Raw genomic sequence first — 23,084 nt, 5'->3', positions numbered from 1 at the left:
TTGCTTTTCCCTTGCTGCTTTTAATATTTTTTCTTTGTATTTAATTTTTGATAGTTTGATTAATATGTGTCTTGGCGTGTTTCTCCCTGGAATTAACCTGTACGGGACTCTCTGTGCTTCCTGGACTTGATTGAGTATTTCCTTTCCCATATTAGGGAAGTTTTCAACTATAATCTCTTCAGATATTTTCTCAATCCCTTTGTTTTTCTCTTCTTCTTCTAAGACCCCTATAATTTGAATGTTAGTGCATTTAATGGTGTCTCAGAGGTCTCTGAGACTGTCCTCAATTCTTTTCATTCTTTTATCTTTATTCTGCTCTGCGGTATTATTACCAGTGGTATCAGTAATTTCCACTATTTTATGCTCCAGGTCACTTATCTGTTCTTCCACCTCAGTTATTCTGCTATTGATTCCTCCTGGAGAATTTTAAATTTCATTTATTGTGTTGTTCATCACTGTTTGTTTGCTCTTTAGTTCTTCCAGGTCCTTGTTCAACGTTTTTTGTATTTTCTCCATTCTTTTTCCAAGATTTTGGATCATCTTTACTATTATTACTCTGAATTCTTTTTCAGGTAGACGGTCTATTTCCTCTTCATCCATTTGGTCTGGTGGGTTTTTACTTTGCTCCTTCATCTGCTGCGTATTTCTCTGTCTTCCCCTTTTGCTTAACTTACCGTGTTTGGGGTCTCCTTTTCGCAGCCTGCAGGTTTGTAGTTCCCATTGATTTTGGTGTCTTCCCCCAGTGGGTAAGGTTGGTTCAGTGGGTTGTGTAGGCTTCCTGGTGGAGGGGACTGGTGCGTGTGTTCTGGTGGATGAGGCTGGATCTCGTCTTTCTGGTGGGCAGGACCACATCTAGTGGTGTGTTTTGGGGTGTCTGTGAACCTATTACGATTTTAGTCAGCCTCTCTGCTAATGGGTGGGGTTGTGTTCCTGTCTTGCTAGTTTTTTGGCATGGAGTGTCCAGCACTGGAGCTTGCTGCTCGTTGAGTGGAGCTGGGTCTTTGCGTTGAGATGGAGATCTCTGGGAGAGCCCTTGAAGAATGATATTATGTGGGGCCGAGAGGTCTCTGGTGGACCAGTGTCCTGAGCTCGGCTCTCCCACCTCAGAGGCTCAGGCCTGACACCTGGCTGGAGCACCAAGACCCTGTCAGCCACATGGCTTTCTTTCTTTCTACTCCTCATGTATATTTATAGACTTCTAATGGACTTCTCCTTCTTCACAATGAGTTCAGTTTTCACACCAAGCAGAGGGAAAAGACATCTTTTAATGTAGCAGCAGTGAAATAGCTCTGAGAGGCTCCATTTCATAGATTTCTTTTCCTTTTCTTTTGTGATTCATCTAGTTCCACTTGCTCATAGCGTATTGTGTGCAGAGGCCTTGCACCTGGCACTTCAGAACAGAGTTCCTTGTGGGAAACTGCTGTGCCCAACATCTCACTTTGGGGGCCATAATAATGGGAGAGTTTAACACTTCTCTTTCAGATAAAGAAAATTCCCAAAATATGCAACCAATGTACCAGATGTGGACACATAATTTACTTGATGTTAACTCAATAAATCTTGTATTCATTTGCAAAATATCTGAAAATTTACCTCAAAGTTAGGGAATAAAACAAATATAATAGAGGCTGACTCCATTGCTTAGGTTTGACTGCTGAGCTATTTCAAACCCCACTTCCCCTGCTTCACTTTCTGCCTCATATTTGGGCAAGCTGATAAGAAAGCCCCAGCGCTCTCTCCTTTGGCTCTAATGAGTTCAAGCTACCCAAGATCCAGTCTGTGTGAGGGAGCCCTCACTCCAGCAACACCCACAAATAAATATAATGCTTTAAACCAGTCACTTCTCCCAGCTCTCTCTTAAGCCATTTTCAGACCTGCATGAGAGTCTTCCCTACTTTCCCTATAAAGCATCATTATATGTTATACACCTTTTCATAACCTCTTGGTATGTGTATGGCATCATCAGTCTCAGCATCCAAATCAAATATTGGGTGGGGTGTCCATCTGCTTCTATGGCGTGCTAGCACGACTTCTATTAAATATTGTACTAGTGGACACACACACACACACACACACAAAAGAAAAGAAAGAGAAAAGAAGAAAGAATATAACAATTGGAAGGGAAGAAATAAAAACTTATAACTCAGGAATGAAATTATTTTGTACCTAATAAATTTTTTTTTTAATTTACAGAAAAACCTTTAGAATAAATCTGTGAATTTTACAATTTTGCTCTACACATGATTAACAAATAAAAATTGTATCTCTAAATACCAACAAGCAAACTGAAAATAAACTTCTTTAAAAAGATAACAACTACATTAGCATCAAAACCATTGCATCCTTTTTTTTTTTTTTTAGATTCCATATATATGTGTTAGCATATGGTATTTGTTTTTCTCTTTCTGACTTACTTCAGTCTGTATGACAGACTCTAGGTCCATCCACCTCATTACAAATAACTCAATTTTGTGTCTTTTTAGGGCTCACTAATATTCCTTTGTATATATGTGCCACATCTTCTTTATCCATTCATCTGTTGATGGACATTCACGTTGGTTCCATGTCCTGGCTATTGTAAATAGTGCTGCAGTGAACATTGTGGTACATGGCTCTTTTTGAATTATGGTTTTCTCAGGGTGTATACCCAGTAGTGGGATTGCTGGGTCATATGGTAGTTTTATTTTTAGTTTTTTAAGGAACCTCCATACTGTTTTCCATAGTAGTTACAGGGCAGGAATAAAGATGTAGACATAGAGAATGGACTTGAGGACACAGGGTGGGAGGGGGAAGCTGGGACGAAGTGAGAGTAGCATCAACATATGTACACTACTGAATGTAAAATAGTTAGCTAGTGAGAAGCAGCAGCATAGCACAGGGAGATCAGCTCTGTACTTTGTGATGACCTAGAGGGGTGGGATAGGGAGCATGGGAGGGGGCTCAAGAGGGAGGGGATATGGGGACATATGTATGCATATGGCTGATTCACTTTGGTGTATAACAGAAACTAACACAGTACTGTGAAGCAATTATACTCTAATAAAGGTCTGTTAAAAACAAACAAACAAACATTGCATCCTACCAAAAGCTGTGTTCTATTTCTCTAAAGATACAAAATATTATTAAGATACAATTTTTAAAGATTTAAATAAATGGAGTACCATATAATGAATGTAAATTGGAATGGAAGATTCAATATGCTAAAAAATGTCCTTTTGTGTCAAATTAATCTATGATTTCAACCCAATTTTTCTCAAAATATAATTGAGTATTTTTGTGGAAACTGAAGCTGACTCATAAATCCATATGAAAATACAAAAGGCCAAGAATAGAAAGGCAGTGATATAGAAGATGAATAAAGCTAGAGATTTCTCAGCTATCAAGCATTAATAAAAAGCTTTAGTAACTAATATTAATTAATATAGCAGGGTTTTAGCCAAAGGACAAAAAAACAGCCAGTGGAATAGAATAAGAAGGCCAGAAACAGATGAATATATACCCAGTCACATGATTTATGACAAAGGTGGCATGGAGTTTAGTGGAGATAAGATGGTGTTTTCTCAGTAGATGGAGCCAAGTTGATTATTTATCCATATGGGAAAAAATGAATTTAGACCCTTTCTTACAGCAAAAACACGAAGATATTCTATATAGACTGTAATTCTTAATGGGAATGTAAAGCAATTAAATTTTAATCAAAAACATAGAAGAACATCTTCATGACTTCAGAGTAAGCAGAGAATTTTTAGCAGAACCCCAAAATGCTAACCATAAAATAAAATATTAATTAATTAGAATATGTTTAAGAATTTATGTTAATTTAAAGTATTAATGAGTGAAAGACCATATATGGGTTTGAAGAATGTATGTGCAAAAAAACATATATCTTAATAAAGATGTGTTGTATTGTGTACAAGATATAAAAGACTAATAATTTATAAGAAAAATACAGCCCATCTTTAAAAAAATGGGCTAATGGCTTGAACACTTAACAAAAGAAATATTTCCATATCCAGTAAAAGTAAGTAAAAGTATTTAATTTCATTGGTTATTACTGAAATGTTAAATAAAACTATTTAATGTACCACTACCTACCCACCAGGATGGCTGAAATTAAAAAGAAAGAAAATGCTATGTGTTAGCTAGAATGTGGACCAATTGAAAATTCTGATAAACTACTGGTGGAAACACATTAGTAGAAGTTCTGCAACAGTTTGACATCATCTGCTTTAGCTAGCCAAATACACTGTATGACTTAGTTTATCAGTCTACTTGGGCTGCCATAACAAAATATCACAGTCTGGGTGGCTTGAACAATAGGAATTTTTTTCCTCACAGTTCTAAAGAGACTGAAAGTCTAAGGTCAAGTTAGTGAAATCTCTCCCCCTGGACTGCAGACAGCTGTCTTCTTGCTGTGTGCTCACATGGCCTTTCTTTGCCATGTGCAGGTGGAGACTGAGAGAGAGGTGAAGGGGCAATGTTCTCTGGTGTCTCTTATAAGGACACTAATCCTTTTGGATCAGGGCCACACCTTATGACCTCACTTAACGAGGTCCCGTCTCCAAATACAGCCATACTGGGCGTTAGGGCTTCAGCATATAAATTTTGGGGGAACACAAACATTCAGTCCACAACATTCTGCCCCCAAAATTCATATCCTTCTCACATGCAAAATATATGAATTCCATGACAATAGCCCTGAAATTCTTGACTCATTCCAGCATCAACTCTAAAATCTAAAGTCCCTACTAAGGTGAATCATGGGTAAGACTTGAGATCCAATTCATCCTGAGGCAAAATCCCACTCTAGTTGTGATTTTGTCAAACCAGACCAGTTATGTGCTTCCAAGATACAATAGTGGAAGAAGCATAGGCAGTCTCTAAAAGGGAAAAATTGTGAGGAAGAAAGGGGTTATGGGCCCTAAGTAAGTCTAAAAACCTAAATCCATCAGATATTGAGGGTCCAGAAAATTCCCTTTTTGTTGGATGCCCCCACCTTCTAGGCCCCACCTCAACAGCCCAGGATGGGGGTCAAGCCCCTGTGGTTCTATGAATAAGATGAGATATCACTCCTGTGATTAGATTATGTTATATGGCAAAGGTGAAGGGATTTTTCAGACAGAAGTAAGGCCTCTCATCAGTTTACTTCAAGTTAATAAAAAGTGAGAATATTAAGTTTGTGCAAGATCTATTCAGATGAGCCCTTTAAAAGAAGGTCTAGAAGTCAGAGTCAGGAAGAAGTCAGAGAGACTTCACATGTCAAATGTGCTCTCCCATTAGCCCTGATGAAGAAAACAGTCACATTTTGGAGAGAGTCACATGGTAGAGAATATGGGTACCTGCTCAGAGCTGAGGGCTTCAGCCCTATAACTGCAACAACTGAATCCTGGCAACAAATGAGCTTGGAAGAGGACCCCAAGCCTCAGATGAGATCACAGCCCTAAGTGACACCATGATTTCATCCTAGTGAAAACCTGAGCAGAGGACCCAGTTCACCCATAGCAGGAATCCTGACCACAGAAACTGTGTTCTAACCTAGCAGACTATGACTTTTGTTCCTTTAAACCCCTAACGGTGTAATAATGTGTGACATAGCAATAGAAAACAAATACATATGACTTCCCACATATCTTATTAATAAAGAGATCAAATCTATTCTAAGATGCATGCATATTTTCTCAAACCCCAACACTGAATACGTGCAAAAAATATTAAAGAAATTCATGAACAAAGACCTGCAACACACAGGTTTTAAAATCTATTGTTTTGCTCAGTTAAGTATAATTAGGTGGACTAAAAGTGTTGATACACCTTTCTACCATGCCTAATACAATATCTTAACTTACACTGTACAGTGAACATTCATTCAAATATCAGAATTCAGAAGAAGGCCATCGCTTACTCTAACTTACTAAAAAAGCATAGTGACGACAGTGCATATTTTATCAGCAATTCATGACCCTAGTTGATACCGTAAAACATTGCAGCAATGTCCAAAAAAGCAAATTTTACTTTTTTGACAACTTGTTCTCTAATTTTTATTACTGAATTTTTCTAGAAATAATTTATTATATCAAATTTTAATTATTCCTTAATGCTATTTCAAAAAAAATTAGGTTAATGGAATGATTCTTCTGAAATGGATCTGGTAGCTACCATTATTAAAATCACTTAAAAACTCACACTTCCAATAAGTAAAATCTTGTCACATAATGTTCAAGGATTTTTTAAAGAAATAGGAAACAAACTGTATTCTGGTGGTACAAATCATAAGGAACAGGGTGGCAAGAGGCAGAATATTAGCATGTCCGAGAAAATACGTATATTTTGTAAACAAATTATCAATTCACAATACAAACTCCAGAAAATAAAGCTTGACAAAATACTCCTGTTTGTGGAAACTATAAGGAGCGAGTCAAATGCCATACAGAGATCAGGATTTTTTTAAAAATGAGAAACACCAATGTGAAGTTTGATTTTAAAACTTTCCCCTAGGACAGATCAGATGGATAGCCTAAGCCTAAGTTATGTCCTTTTGCACTTTTAGACCCTAATTCTGAAATGTGAGCTCCCTAGAAGTAGTGCTTATCTGGTTCTGATAAGGGACCTTTCTTCCCCTGTGTCTAAGTGTTGTTGTCATAAGGGAAGAGCTTTATGAGCCTATGTGTGGTGTGTGAACCAGTAGCACCTGGGAGCTTGGTAGAAATGCAGGCTCTCAGGCCCTGCCTCAAGCTACTGAGTCAAAATACGCATTTCTACAAAATCCCCAGTAGCTCTGCACACACTAAAGCAGTAGCTCACAATCCTGGTTGTACACGAGAACCACCAAGAATCTAAACCAAACAAACTAAAACCAAAATATACACAAACAACATCAAACAACAACAACAAACACCTAACTAATGTTCGAATCCCGCTCCAGAACAATTAATTAAACTACAATTTAATTGGTCTAGCATTGGATTCTGGCCATGTGGATATTTTAAAGTTCTGCCAGGTGACTCTAATGGGCAGAAGTGTTCTGAATCAATGTTCATGACCCTCTAGGTAGAGAACCCAGCTATGTCCATGAACATTTCCCTCTTAGATAATGGATTTCTGTATCTGAGTCACAGTCCAAGATCAAGGCCTTCTTACTTTATGGACAGTCCAGACACCAACTTCTTGCTTGAGCTTTAAATAGTAACTTCCCTGGGACTCCCTGTTGCCCTCCTTTTTCTGTCCATTAGAAAATAAGTTATCATATATACTTGAAATTAACTGCTATCCTGGAATATAATTATATATTTCCAGACACTGCCTACACCATGGACTTTCTCTCACTATCTATAAACAATACAAAAGAAGAATTAAGTCTAGACTTTGGCCCTGCCCAGACCTTTCTCATGCCCCTTCTTCAGTAATTAGCTCAGATATTTATTCCATGTGCTAGAAGATGGTCATCCATTTTTACTTTTCCGCTTCTGTGTTTTTGTTTTCTTATACTGTTATCTTAAATTGCTGAGTATAGGTTATTTATGAATCACATCATTGTTTATTACTTTACATGCCTTAATTGCTTAATTAATCTCTCCAACAAAAGTACCATTGTTGGTATTGGTTTGGAATCCAATGCCTAATCATGAAAATTGATCATTCTTCCTTGATAATCAATGAATTAAATACTTTATAATATTTTTAAAAATAAAAATGAATCTCTTTCTTCTAGTCTTCTGCAAGTGCTCATTCCTTACAGGCAAAGAAAAAACATACTCCATTCACTCAATAGGTAAAATATTTTGTTTCTATTTCAAAACAATTGGCCAAATGTGTGATCAGAGGGCCTGCCCTGAGATAGTGGATGATTGCACTGTGATTCTGCACAATTGGTCCATATATGGGGAACAATAACAAGAAAACCACCCCATCATGTTAGATGTTAGGGCTGACTTAAACTGAAGAAAAATGAACCTACATAAGTAATGAGATAGCGTCTTTTACTTACAAGAGGCTGCAAAGACAGGCACTGATGATGCAGTCAGCCAGATAAATAAATCATCCTCCCTACCTTTTAGAAACTAATTTAGGGAGTAAGACCCATAAATAAAATATTCAGTAACTTAAGATAACTTAAGATAGCAAAACTATATTGTATGGAAAGTAAACACAAACTTTGGCAAACATCTCTACCAAAATATAAGGTTTAGATTAGGAACTGAATAACAAATCCAACTAATGATCTTTTCCCTACAAAACTCTAAAGCCTTGTGGTTTACGGTACATTAGTATAAGACTGAGAATATATGCATGGTAATCAAAAGTTTAATGTTGTCATTTGTGAATCTATGATAGTTTAAAAGAGCAGCTCTGGTTCACATTGCCTGGATTTGATAAATCCACCACTTATTAGTCGTGTGTCCATGGGTGAGTTTCTTAATTTATCTGTGCCTATATTCCCTCAAATGTAAAATAGATATATCTGTAAAACAGACACTTCTTGGGATTGTTTTAAGGTTAAATGAATTAATATATGTAAAGACCTTAGAATTATACATGACATACAACAAAGGCTATAAAAAATACTTGATATTTATCCTTGTTATTATCTAGTAGAAATAATGAGTACCAACATTACCATAGAATTCTTTACTTCTTCCTACAAAACCCTCGTTTTTGGTAATATCTTGAAAATTATTTTCCTATTAACATTAAAAACTACTAACACTCCTTATGACAATAAAATAGTGTTTCTCTAAGCAAATCACGTCACAACATAATATTTATATTGAAATTGAATTTCCATAAAAACTTGATAAATGTACATGCTGGACAAACACAGGACTGGTATCGTAATGCACAGATATCTGAGATGTAAATGTGAATGAATTAAGACATGCTCAGAAACATAAATATATAAAAATAAAACCTGTATAAATAGGAAAATGCTTTAGAAAGTTTCAGGGTTTCTTATTTCAAAGGTTTAGGCTCAACAATACAGAAGGCCACACTGGTAGTAGCATTATTTGGCATAATAGAAAAAATTTTCATAATTTATCCATGCAGGTCCTGCCCTTTTTGACACCTTAAAAGCCTCTGACAATTTTTCCTAATGTACATTCTTGGGTAATGTTGCAACAGTACAATTTGAATCTTTAGATTTGATGACCAGTATTTTATCTTAGTTTTCTTTGTGTCAAGTTCAGTATGGTGGATGAGCTAACCTCATTATAAGCTACATTATCAAAAGGTGAAAACAGTTGGAAGGCTGCTTTGTAAAGTACATGAGCTATTCAAATGCCAAAGATGAATTGTGTGGACAACTCAAAAAGCAAGGGAACCTTAACATTACCTGAGACTGTTTTAGAGAAAACAGATGAAAGTGAAGGAATACCTCCCCTGGTCAAGAAAATGGTTGCATTTTAATACAATAATAGGTGTGGTCATCAATATGGATGGCAGCGAGTGTTGTATAAAAGTTGAAAGGATGAAACCTGTACTTTGGGGCTTCACTTAAACATCCTCCCATATGTCTTAAACTGTGGAATTAAGAAACCGTTGGCTGTATCTTGATTTTGACCTCTCTTTTCTCCACTACTTGGCCTTGTCATGCATCCAAATTATCGTAGGTAATGCCCAGCTGTTTTCCTTAACATCTCACTGGCAAATGCCTTCGTTATCCTTTTACACCCTTACCAAACGTAAATGGGAAAGGAAAAATAGAGTTTAAAATACTTATTTAACGCTCAGCTTTTCCAAGGTGACCCCTTCAAAGCTCAGAATATTTGTCGTAACCAAAGTTTACAGCTCACTCCTGTTACATATTGGCTATGTGTCAGATGTGGTTCTTCTTCGCTTCTCAGGTCTACATTACAGGACCCAGGCTGAAGAAGCAGCTGCATTCTGGGACATACTGCTCCCAAGGCAGAAGAAAAAGAGAGCGGCTCTTTTTCTGCATGGCTGCAGCTCAGATATGGAGTGAGCACTTCAGCCTTTATCGCATTGACCAGATTAAATCAGATGGCTGTGCTTCATATCAATGGGTCAAGGACATAAATGCCACCCAGAGGGATTCACCTTCATTCACACGGCAATAGGAAGATACGCACAGCCCTTTTACTGATGGGAAGCCAGTAATTGGGAACAATAATGCAATCTATTATATCTCGCCCTCTTAATTATATATATTCACTCACTTTCTATCTGCACACAAAATAAACACATTCTACCCCAAAGAAGGCATCCCAACCAACCATGACATTAGACACCAGTCTAAGGTCGTATGCTTTTCTCTACATCATGAGTACAGCTTCTCTTGATTCAAAGGTGTGTGAACTACAAAGACAAGTTATTTGCTCCCTGCACACCAAATATTTAGTAGTGGAACAGGGACATATTAGTCTCAATAAACACTGCATTAGGAAAGGAGAATGGGAAGCACAAAATAACTGGTACATAGGAAGCCTGAAATTATTTCAGGAACATTTTTGAGTGCCCACCTACTTCAGGGATAGGGAATCTTCCAGGATTAGTCCTCAGCTCTTCTTTATGATTATATCACCAGGTTCTCTTGGTTACAGTTCCACCTCAAACAGATCCTTCCTTTTTCAACCTCCCTGGACACATCTAAAGAAAGTATTAAATTTTATACCCTCCTTGGGGGCTAATTAGTATTAATAGGTGTATCTTGCCTATAGTAGGTTGGGAGATCAAGGTCATTTTAAGTCTCACATTTAGTTTTGGGTCTTTTGCTGTATTTTGGATTTTGGTCCAGTCTAGGAGTTATTTCAGCAGTACAAACTTCTAACTTCTAGAATCTTCATCTATATGATCCTAATAAGCTCCATGTTCCAGTAAATATGCCCATGATTCTTTTTGAAATGCACCTTTCTCTCCCTAGACTTAACTGTCAATACCTTGAGATTATCAGGTTTCAGCAGAGAACCTGTTTGGGTTTTGTTTTTGTTTTTTTCTGTAAGCCACTTTGTCCAATGGAAAGATTTTCTGAAAGCCAATTTAATCCCTTCATGGACTTGAACTGAGGAGTTGATTTGATCTTTGCCCTAGGCCAAACTTCAGTCAGCCTTTGTTATTCAAAGCATTTCTCAATTTTATTTTTACTGGTTGAAGAAAATAAAACAGTTGCATCTTTTGAACCTGTAAATTTTGAAATTTCTAGATCTATGTTTTCCTTTCATTATTTTTAAACCTCAGTTTTCTAAGCTCATGGTTTTCTTTTAATAACATTTTAATGTTGCCAAAAGCAAACAAATCACATCAGTCACATTTTTTTTCCAACTTCTTCATCTAAAACTCTAAGTTTTTAAAGTACATTATCTGTCTTTCAAGTTATTGCATGAAGCAGATTTACCAACTATACCACCACTCCACAAAGTTTCATTTTTCCAGTCTCTTTTTTTTTAAACATCTTTACTGGAGTATAATTGCTTTACAATGGTGTGTTAGTTTCTGCTTTAGAACAAAGTGAATCAGCTATACATATACATATATCCCCATATCTCCTCCCTCTTTATACATATATCCCCATATCTCCTCCCTCTTGCGTCTCCCTCCCACCCTCCCTATCCCACGACTCTAGGTAGACACAAAGCACCGAGCTGATCTCCCTGTGCTATGTGGCTGCTTTCCACTAGCTATCTATTTTACATTTGGTAGTGTATATGTGTCCATGCCACTCTCTCACTTCGTCCCAGCTTACTCCTCCCATTCCCCATGTCCTCAAGTCCATTCTCTATGTCTGCGTCTTTATTCCTGTCCTGTTCCTAGGTTCTTCAGAACAATTTTATTTTTTTAGATTTCATATATATGTGTTAGCATACAGTATTTGTTTTTCTCTTTCTGACTTACTTCACTCTGTATGACAGACTCTAGGTCCATCCACCTCACTACAAATAACTCAGTTTCATTTCTTTTTATGGCTGACTAATATTCCATTGTATGTATGTGCCATATCTTCTTTATCCACTCATCTGTGGATAGACACTTGGATTGCTTCCATGCCCTGGCTATTATAAATAGAGCTGCAATGAACATTGTGATACATGACTCTTTTTGAATTATGGTTTTCTCAGGGCATATGCCCAGTAGTGGGATCGCTGGGTCATATGGTAGTCTTGGGTCACAAATCAAGCCTTGGTAAATTTAAGAAAACTGAAATCGTATCAAGTATCTTTTCTGACCACAATGCTAAGAGACTAGATATCAAGTACAGGAAGAAATCTGTAAAAAACACATGGAGGCTAAACAATACACTACTAAATAACCAAGAGATCACTGAAGAAATCAAAGAGGAAATCAAAAAATACCTAGAAGCAAATGACAATGAAAACACGATGACCCAAAACCTATGGGATGCAGCAAAAGCAGTTCTTAGAGGGAAGTTTATAGTAATACAATCCTACCTCAAGAAACAAGAAACATCTCAAATAAACAACCTAACCTTACACCTAAAGCAATTAGAGAAGGAAGAACAAAAAAACCCCTAAGTTAGCAGAAGGAAAGAAATCATAAAGATCAGATCAGAAATAAATGAAAAAGAAATGAAGGATACAATAGCAAAGATCAATAAAACTAAAAGCTGGTTCTTTGAGAAGATAAACAAAATTGATAAACCATTAGCCAGACTCATCAAGGAAAAAAGGGAGAAGACTCAAATCAATAGAATTAGAAATGAAAAAGGAGAAGTAACAACTGACACTGCAGAAATACAAAGGATCATGAGAGATTACTACAAGCAACTATACGTCAATAAAACGGACAACGTGGAAGAAATGGACAAATTCTTAGAAAAGCACAACCTTCCGAGACTGAAACAGGAAGAAAGAGAAAAAAAAGACAGAGCAATCACAAGTACTGAAATTGAGAGTGTGATTAAAAATCTTCCAACAAACAAAAGCTCAGGACCAGATGGTTTCACAGGAGAATTCTATCCAGTCTTTTTTAAGAGTTTCTGCACTTCCAACCCCAGAGCTCTGGAGCCAATGCCATACACTTTAAGATTTTTGCCATGGCTGTGTCCCATTTATAGGTACCAATTTTTATATCAGTTATCTCTTCCTAGGTATGTTGTGAACAACAACAAACTACACATGTAAAGACTGTAAATGTAAAGATTTAAGGAATGTAAAGATTTAAAGGTTTAAAGAATATAAAGATTTAGGTCTTGCTTGCATTGTATCTAAGTTGGAAATCATCTCTGGTTCACTGGTCTTTTTTGTGTATGATGAAAGGAGCAATCTGAAGGAGTCATACAGGCAGAAGGAGCAATCACCACCTAGGATATGCCACTCTCATGGCACAAAGAAAATGAAATGACCTAATAGTTCTTAAAGCGTCTGCTCAGACACAATGGATACCAATTCTGGCCACATTCAATTGGCTAAATAAAAAAAGTCACATGACCAAATCCCCCAAATGGGCTGGAATCCTATGTGTCTGGCCAGAGATAAGCAAATGATTTCAAAGAGTAACACAATCTATCATAGCCCATGGTTTCAAAATTAATGTGAAACAGTGTTAACACTAGATCCGAAGTTTCCAGGCAGGATGAGTGAGTGAGTGTGTGTGTGTGTGTACGTGTATTTTATCTATTTATATAATAAACAACTATTAACCCTTTTAAGAATATTATAATCAAGTTGAAAGCTTAATAAAAATATGTTTGTGAGAAAAGGTCAATAATAAAAAGAAGACAAATTGTGAAATCAAGCAAAAAAACCTGGGTGCTATATGATACCCTTGAAAGGGAGTCATTCAAAAAATGATTATATTACTTGCAATAGATTAAGTTTTATTGTTTTCTCATGCTAGGATAGTGAAATTGCAGACAAATATGTAGTTGAAACTGTGTAACTCTCAAAACAAAGAAAAAATAGAATCATTCAGAATTAACAAAGTTAAAAACTCAAAACTCCCCATGTTTGGTGACAAAATATGTATGAATCCTGTATTTGGGGGTTTAAGAATTAAATGATACATGTAATAATTGATAAGTCAAAAAAATTGATTTTTTTACAGAAAATCTTACAAAATTCAAAATGTTTAAGATGTTAAAAAATGTATACATTGTGTCACCCAAACAGATGTTCCATAGAAACAGAGCATTCATATCTGGATTAAATGAATCTTGTTCCAAGTAAAGGAAATGCAGAACTCTCTTGTTCCTGTACCAGCTGCCTCAGCTGTTAACAATGTTAGCAGCTAATGGAAAAGGTGACTTAGAAGTCTGAGTGTGGGGGGAACACCTGTGGGGCTTATTCTACCCACCACAGAAAATAGTCTTCACGTATTAAACACAAACTGAATGTAGAATCCAACAAAAGAACATACTCAATTATATCAAATTAGCATCTGAGTATACGTAATCACAGAGTTTAGACCAGAGTTATTAAGCTGTCCTTTGTAGCACAGTAACAACGATTGAAAATGATCTCATATTATAATGTAAGGGGTTTTATGAATGCACAGTGGCATCCTTTATAATGTTTTGATGCTGACACTGGAATTTTACAGACTATTTCCACACATGCAGGCCTGCGAGGAAAGAGCAGGTTTCCTCTTTTCCAAAGTACTTTCAGATCATTTAAAATTTTGCCATCTGACAAGGTTTGTATTCTTATGGCAATTCTAGATTTAGAAGAATAGAAGCGTGAGGATTATCAATAGAGATGAAGTTCACACCACCTGGAACTTCAAAGACAATAACAACAACAACAACAATAGTCTAAAGATTCCGAAGTTGAAGTAATGGTAGCCTCCATCAATTTTCCCCAAATGCCAAAATAAAAACTACATTTCTGGACATAGCAGGAAGAGAAGGTATGGGACTAAGAAGCCTGATTTCCTCTTGCAACCAACATGAAATGAATAGCTGCAACACTTAAGTGATGCTCCTCTGATACCTTCTCAAAGTTCTCACCTGGGCAGAGGGTCAATTCTAAACCCATTCACAGATTAAAGGAATTGGTCGTTCCTCCTCCTAAATCTTTGAGGGGACAAAGGTAAGCCATGGTCATGGGCTGGGAAACCTACCTGACATCTTGATACTGACGACACCTGTGTTGTTCTTGCCTCTGTAGTTTAGCCTCTTCTTTACAATACTGCAAGTCCCTTGAGAGCAGAAGTCATTTTTATGACATTCCTGCAAGGTAGAAAAAGCTCTGGAATCAGGCAACTTGGCTTTGAATCTTGGCTCTGCCACTTACCAGTTATGACTTTTGTAGTTTCCTCATCTGTAAATTGGATATAACCATTGTGCTACATGTCTTTTTTTCCATTCTCCCTCCACCTTTCTTCACTTTGCCTTCTCAGGCTGATCTAAAAGACCTGAATGAGCTCCTTTGCCCTCTGTCTTCTGGTTACCTTTAACCATTGGATTTTGGAGATTGGGTGGCAGAGGGAAGGGCACGAGGAGTGCTTTGCAGGGTCAAGAGGGCTGGTATGTTTTGGCACCTGAAAGGTGTCCACCTCCACAACAGCCCTTTCTGACTTTAAATTTGGCAACCACTCTCTCCTCTTGCTCTTTAACAGCTAAGGGTGGCAGACCTACCCACCATGCCCCATGCAGAGTTTGGATTACCTAAACTCTGCCTGATCCTTTGAATTAATCTGTTTATTAATTAATTGAATAATCTTAATTTGAATGTGCCATCTGTTTCCTTTGAAGATGCTCACAGAGCATTACATTCCTCCCTAGATTTTTTTTTTTTTTTTTCGGTACGCGGGCCTCTCACCGCTGCGGCCCCTCCCGCTGCGGAGCACAGGCTCTGGACGCGCAGGCCCAGTGGCCACGGCTCACGGGCTCAGCCACTCTGCGGCACGAGGGATCCTCCCGGACCGGGGCACGAACCCGTGTCCCCTGCATCGGCAGGCGGACCCTCAACCACTGCGCCACCAGGGAAGCCCCTCCCTAGATTTTTTAAAGATACTAAATATATAATGTGTTTTTATCCTTAATACCTAGGGCAATTGTTGACATACATTATGTTTTCAATGAATCAATTAATCAATTAAATCAAGTTTGCATAACACAGTTTGTTTTCAGAAATATCAGTAAAAGTTATATGCTAATGATGGATCCAAAGAATATAGCTTTTCCTCCTAAAAATAATCATCTGCATGTAGCCAATATATGTGTTCCACATCAAGAGGATCATTTATGGATTCTTAGATGAGGCCCATTTCTGTTTAATAAATTAGTCCAGAATTACTTGTGCAAAATTTATTAGAGAGTGTTCTGCCTTTATTCAGAAATCTTACCAAAAGCAATAGAACAGTGTCAACATCAGCACTGAAAATTCAAATCCATATTGACAACTTGTGATTGATTCTCATAAACTTTAAGGCCTGTGATATTTCATCCTAGTTTTAACTCAAGAGTCAGATAACTGTCATTGCCATATTTAACCTCCAGTTTGGAAATCTTGTCTCAATTTTGAAAAATTACAAATTTGCTCCTACTCTTTTATTACCTTGAATAACCAGAGTCATTACGTGATTTCTTTCTTATCTTAATATCCTGTAGTAGATGTTATGTTTGCTTACTATCAAGAAAATTGACTAAGTGAAGTAAGCCAGAGAAAGACAAATAACATATGATATGGCTTACCTGTAAAATCTTAAAAAAATGATATAACTGAACTTATATACAAAACAGAAATAAGCCCATAGACATAAAAAACAAACTTAATGGTTACCAAAGTGGGAAGGGGGTGGAGGGATAAATTAGGAGTTTGGGATTAACATAGACACACTACTATATATAAAATAGATAACCAACAAGGTCCTACTGTATAACACAGAAAACTATACTCAGTATTTTGCAATAATCTATAAGGGAAAGGAATCTGAAAAAAAATATACAAATATATATATAACTGAATCACATTGCTGTAGACCTAAAACTAATACAACATCATAAATCAACTATACTTCAATAAAAGTAATTAAATAAATTGAAAAAAGAAAACAGAGTAAACTAGTAGAACTTCAGTTTTTAGTAAACATTCATGCATAATAAAAAATCTTCTGTCAAAAGCAATCCAGATTTTTCATAAAATTACATCTCATTCTTTTTTTGTCATAGCATCTTGTAACCACAAATGTATTATAGAAAAAAAAGTCAATGAGACTATCCCTTCTTCTAACATATTTCATTACCTGCTTTATAAGTCATTATGTGGAAAAATTATAAATGCTTTAAAAAAACCTTACAAGTAAAAGTGAGATATTAAAACCCCAAAGAAATTATAAAATAATTGCTTAAGTTATTTTTAAAAAGACGTAATATCTTTAATCACAGGATGACTTGGATCACTGGCAAAAGTCTTAGATAAATCCTATGGTCAAAATCTTTCATGACCACAGATGAACCGACAAAATCACTGAGATAACTGACTTGAGTTGAGAAAAGTGAAATTTATGTATCAATAGAGAAACCAATATTTAATACATAAATTCTGCCTTTCACTGATGGAGACCTCCACCTTCAGTATTGATATGTTCCCTTTTGCCTGAAAACATGCTATCCATTGCTTGAAAGTTGGATGATGTTCTTGAAAACAGAAGACATTTAATTGCATGAAAGCGACATCTCTTTCTAGCAGCACCTATTCTTTCAAAATTCAAGAAAATACTCTAATTCATCATACTACAGTCAATGATCATCTTCACCCATCACTGTTTATATGCAATATGACACAATTTTGTCTATTTATACCCCTTGGAGCTTTAACTGAATCTCTGAGACAAAGTATCATCAATGAATTGTATAGAATCCACCAATTTTTATCAATTCCCTGGTCAACTTTCAAGATAGACTTTACAATTAAAATATACAAGTACTTGAAAACTGGATACTGTGTTGAGAATATACAGTTGAAGAGGAAATGGTCTCTGTTTTTTAGGAGATGAACACAGAAAAACTATACTAATTCCTATGATATAGGACATGGCTAATAAATGTATTTTTTTTTTCCTGTGGCAGGAAATAACTCTTAGTATTTGTTTTGAGAGAACAATATATGCAGGATATGGCAGAGTTAAAGAATCAATAGGTTTTCAAAAAGTTGAGATGCTTTACCGGAATGGAGAATAGAATAATCAAAGTCACAGAAGCTGAAAATTTCACAGTATTAGAGAAACTAAGCAAGCATTTTTTATTTACAGAATGTGTAGTAGGAAAGTGGCAGAAATGTAGAACATTTGATAAGGGCTTTGAAAGGTATACTAAAGATTTTTAACTTTATTCTGTAGGCAATAGGAAGCCACTGAAGATTTTTTGAGCAGTGAAGAAACAGAGAAAAGGCAAGTTTATAGAAAATATCACTGACTGAGAAGAAAATTTATTGGAAGAAGACGACTGTATTAGGAAAAGTAAACTCCTGTAATAAGTAGATCCCATAACAGTGGCTCAAACACAATAGAACTTTCTTTCTCTTTCCTGTAACAGTGCAGGGCAGGCGTTCCTGATAGTGCTTAGGCACGGGGGGAGGCTCTGCCACATTCACAGACACAGGCTACAGCGGCTCTTCTATCTTCAACATGTGGCTTTCAAAGACAGCATAATCATTTCTTTCCATCTTCAGCGAAGGGGGGAGGGAAAGCAAGAAGGAGAACACATGGGAATTTTTATGTAAACAGATACGAAAGTGGCAGGCATCACACCTCCAAATATTCCATCCTAGAGAGCTTAGTCATGTGGCCTGTTTAACTGAAGAGGAGGCTGGAAATTCAGTTGCCTGCCTGGCAGTTACATCCCAGGGGCAAACAGATTACCATGGAAGAAAAAGAACACAGATTATGCTGAGCAACTAGCAGGCAGCACCACAGATACTAACAACTCCACTCTTTATGGGAAAGTGAGTCCCAAAAGTCTTCCTTGGTGACTTCTTTTGATTTCTCCTTTCCAGTGGTTTTGTCAATGAAATTATCAACACTGCTTTCCAATCTCCCCACCTCCCACCCAATCTCATGCTTAGAATAAAACTATATTGGCAATGATTTTTTTTTGGATATGACACTAAAAGCACAGACAACAGAAACAAAAATAATCAAGTAAGACCAAATAAAATCTAAAAAGCTACTGTGGATAAAAAACAAAAACAAAAACAACTATATCTGCAAAATCTGATTGAAGAAAAAAAAAACTTTGCAATTAGACTCTCATGTCAAAGCTTACTAACGTGGTAAATTATATTATTGTATTTACAACATAATACATTTTGTTATTGTCCCCAAATTATCCCTTATTCACCATAGAAGGGTTATTATACATTGCAACCCATTTTCTAGCTATTTGCAGAATCTTCTTGTGGGATGCCACATGGATAAGGCATGGATATCAAGCTTACCCTGTGACCTTCTCTGACTAATAAAATATGAGATGATTAGACAGAAGGATTTAAGAGTCATATTATCGTTTCATACTGACCTTTCAACCTGGAATCTAAGTCAGAGACACAGAAAATGGACAATTGCAGACTGTAATATGGTAAGAAATATATGTTTGTATAAATTTGATGGTGATTTGTTAATGCAACATAACCTAGCAAAAGCTAACACAGTAGAAGAGCTCTCACTCTATAGGATGAGTACATTGATATGTAAATTCTGCAATGTGAATTTCTTCATGGACATAACCCAAACTTAAGATATCACTCTTTGCTGAATAGAATAAACATTTCATTGACATAGAATCACTATGATATGTATTAAATAGAATGGATATAGCGGATGACAGAACAACATGAAAATATTTCTCAAAGGAAAGCAATCTCATCTACTTATTCTTGAAGCATAGATAGCATTCTTCATTATTTCCGTTTATTTTCAAATTCTACCTGCCTTAAAGATGAATCAAAGTCTGAACTTACTCTGCTCTTGTCATTTATAGCCTGCCAGTGCTCTTCATACGCTGGTTTAATTGTGGTTTATTTTTCCCAAAGACTTAGCATTGCCGCATCGTCTTTATTTCAATTCACTGACTTTCTCCCTCTCTATTTTTCCTATTTCACTCTAACTGGGTTAAGTATAACACAGACTATATCACGTCCTTTTCCTCTGCAAATACTTTGCAACTCAGTCTCACTCTATTTCTTTCCACTGTAATCTGGTTCCTCTGTCTATATAACCTCTAGTTAAAAAGAGTTTGAGCGCACCGAGAATGGTTATTTTCTCGGTCCTTGTAGTTTCTTCATCTTGTCTCACATGAATTCCCTATCACTGGGTCTTTTTGTTTTCCCTGCAGCAAATTAACAAATGCAATGAAAACTACTTACTTCATGATTCTGCAATGGATTGTGGACTATCGGTCAAATTACTGCTATGGATGACTACTGCTCTTTAAAGAAGATGAATATCACTTTCATGTATCTGAAAGCATTTTGAATATATCGCAAAACATTTAAAATAAATACTCATAACAGAACAATATAAGCGATAGCTATGAATGAGAAGGCATTATTAAATAAATCAGGAGCAGATATTATTAAGATGGTGTCTATTACACAAGCTTAATATCTTATGGAAATCCTTTGCATTTAATTAATCTAATTTTAAATGATCCTGAACTGTCATTCTATCAAATTCTATATGCTTTCTACTTGGACACACTTTGCTGAGCAATAGCTCATTTATTGTACGTGCCCAAATAATAATATTCTTATACATTTTTAAAAGTATATCTCTATAGTAATATGTATAAAATAAAATTATAAGATTAAATACATATTCTTAGAAAGAATCCTGGAATAGTACCTATGAGAATGTTAAAAGTGGCTACGTTTGTTTTGTAGAAAAGTTATTCTTTATGCTTGTTTATATTTCCTTATATCTTCTACAACAATTTTTACTTGTATGCAAAATGTGTTTCTGATGTTGCATTGATATAAATTTGCTTTGACTCGGATTATAATGTATTTGAGGAGTGTTTGCTGTTCTAAAATTATGCTTTATAAAATTTGTGTTTTACAACTCATCACCCTATTCCATAAATGTTGAAACATATTATTAGAAAAAAAAGATGAACAAGGAGCAAGTTTTTTCCCCTTAACTTGGCAAGATTTGAGTTCCACCTAAATAATTATGCAAACACACAGGTTTAGTTCAAAACTTCTAAAACCAGACTTTTGAAGGAAGTCTTAATTGGTAAAAATTAATATTTCACCCACAATCTAGATATTCAGTTCCAAATTAATACACGCATCATCAAATACTTTACCTTCTTTACATAAATAGTTCTTTAATGTCCATTGATAATTATTGGTTCTTGCCCTTCTCTAAAGTATAAATTTTCACCAATTTTGTCACAGAGCTACTAATAAAACCTCATCATTTAGTTATAAATTTTTCAATATTCCAAGAAGGCTAAATCTTTTACTAATTTAATAATTATGCTAGCAACATTGGTTTACCATCAACGTCATCTAAGCAACATTCTGTATTAAAAGTAAGCTTTAGTTCTCATGTACTATTTTATTCTGGACAAGTAGAACTATTTTGGATAGGTCAGTCCCCATTCTTTGTGTATCATGTTAACTCATCAAATTGCTAATTTAAAAGAACAAGCACTATCTGTCAGTAGGCATTATTTATACCCACTGGCTGATAGTGAGCAAAGTTTTATTTACCCTTTGAAATGATACAGACTTCCCTGAGAAGTCACACACACAACACAAACTCACAAAGTCAGAAGAACGTGCCTCCCCCTGAAAATCTTATCTGATAATAAACTTTCCTAATATTTTCCTGCTAAAGATTAATAAACTTCTTTTGAAACTTATGTCTAATTTATGTGACTTTAAGGGTCATGCTTTAATAACAATGATGAAACACGATTATTACTTCCTAATGCTGAAATTACAGTTTTTACATTGTAAATTTTTCCTGCTATGCGCCCTGTGGCACTAACATCTTTATCACTCCATGTGTTTCTAGTTTTAAAACCTTTACCCCTGCTGTTTGAAAAATATTTCTCATTTTCGTCCCCTATGGAGTACAGCAATCCCTAAAGGCAAAGCCATTACTGATTCCTCTGCCTCTCCCCAAACACGTATTGTGATCACCAGTGCTGCTCCCACTGCCTCATTGGCTTCTGGTAAAGTATGCAAATGAGATGTTCAAAATACACACTTCTTGCAACTGTGCAAGTTCATACTGATTTATAAAATGGGCAGGCTATTAAAGTGACTGAAAATGTCAGCAAGATTTATGCATGGATGACAAATTGTATTGGAAATGTTCATTTTTAACATGCTGCCCTAGGTTTTTTTTTGTTTTTTTTAACAACCTAGATATTCCCTGTGATACATTTGTTTTAAGGCCATTTTTTCCCTCCCCAAACATACTTTTGACAGTGACTTTTTGACTGGAAAAGTAAACAATGCTACTTCACAATCATACAAATTGTATTTTATCACAGAAAGCAGTACTTGGAAGATATAATAAATTTCCTTTTGACACCCATTTTCCGCATGTACCATTAGTCCACTATGGTTAAATAGCTTCCCTTTATAACAGATAACTTGAATTGCATGCATAAATATTTCATCACTAAGATACAAAATTATGTAACTATCAAAACAATTACCCAGTCACCTCTGAGGAAAATATTTCATTCATATTAAAAATGCACAACTTAGGGAACAAAAGATAGGAGTGACAGCTAACATATATCTTCTGGAGTTTATGATTCTATCTTTGGAAAATTTCATGTTAAAAATGGTCTAAGCAATATTCAGATGACTTTTCTCTATTATTTGTGAATTTGTTCCCGTATGCTCCAGCTCTGTCTGTGATTCAACTGGGCAGTTGTGGCATTCTTGCCAGCCCAAGTGTGGTCTTTGGGTAGAGGTCTTGATATTTTACATCTCTGGATGACAGCCATTCATTAACTAAATGAAGCACAGGAATAGGAAAAATAATAATGGAGCCAGTTTACCCAAAGTATTTAAGAAATTAACTAGATCATCCTGGCAGATTGCAAGACATATACACACAACAGAAACATCACAAGTATAAGTGTGGTGTATCACAGTTACAGAGGAATGGATTGTAAAAATCAAATTCAGTAAATGAAGAACTGCCTACGA

At 35.9% G+C, this 23,084-nt stretch overlaps 1 long non-coding RNA gene across 1 annotated transcript in view; it reads right to left on the bottom strand.

The window, feature by feature from the left end:
• The window catches only part of LOC149748583 (uncharacterized), a 473,818-nt gene that overhangs the window by 77,296 nt on the left and 373,438 nt on the right, over nucleotides 1–23,084 (bottom strand). The window contains exon 3 of the long non-coding RNA XR_016394174.1: nucleotides 15,028–15,136. This is a non-coding gene — a long non-coding RNA (uncharacterized LOC149748583). The remainder of the gene's footprint in view (nucleotides 1–15,027; nucleotides 15,137–23,084) is intronic.

The sequence above is a fragment of the Delphinapterus leucas genome, chromosome 8 (assembly GCF_059928025.1).
Source record: "Delphinapterus leucas isolate spDelLeu-1000000601 "Yukka" chromosome 8, BTC_Dleu_Yukka2, whole genome shotgun sequence".
Classification (NCBI taxonomy): domain Eukaryota; kingdom Metazoa; phylum Chordata; class Mammalia; order Artiodactyla; family Monodontidae; genus Delphinapterus; species Delphinapterus leucas.
The sequence above is the reverse complement of the archived record's forward strand: the minus strand, read 5'-3'. Positions and strand labels throughout refer to the sequence as shown.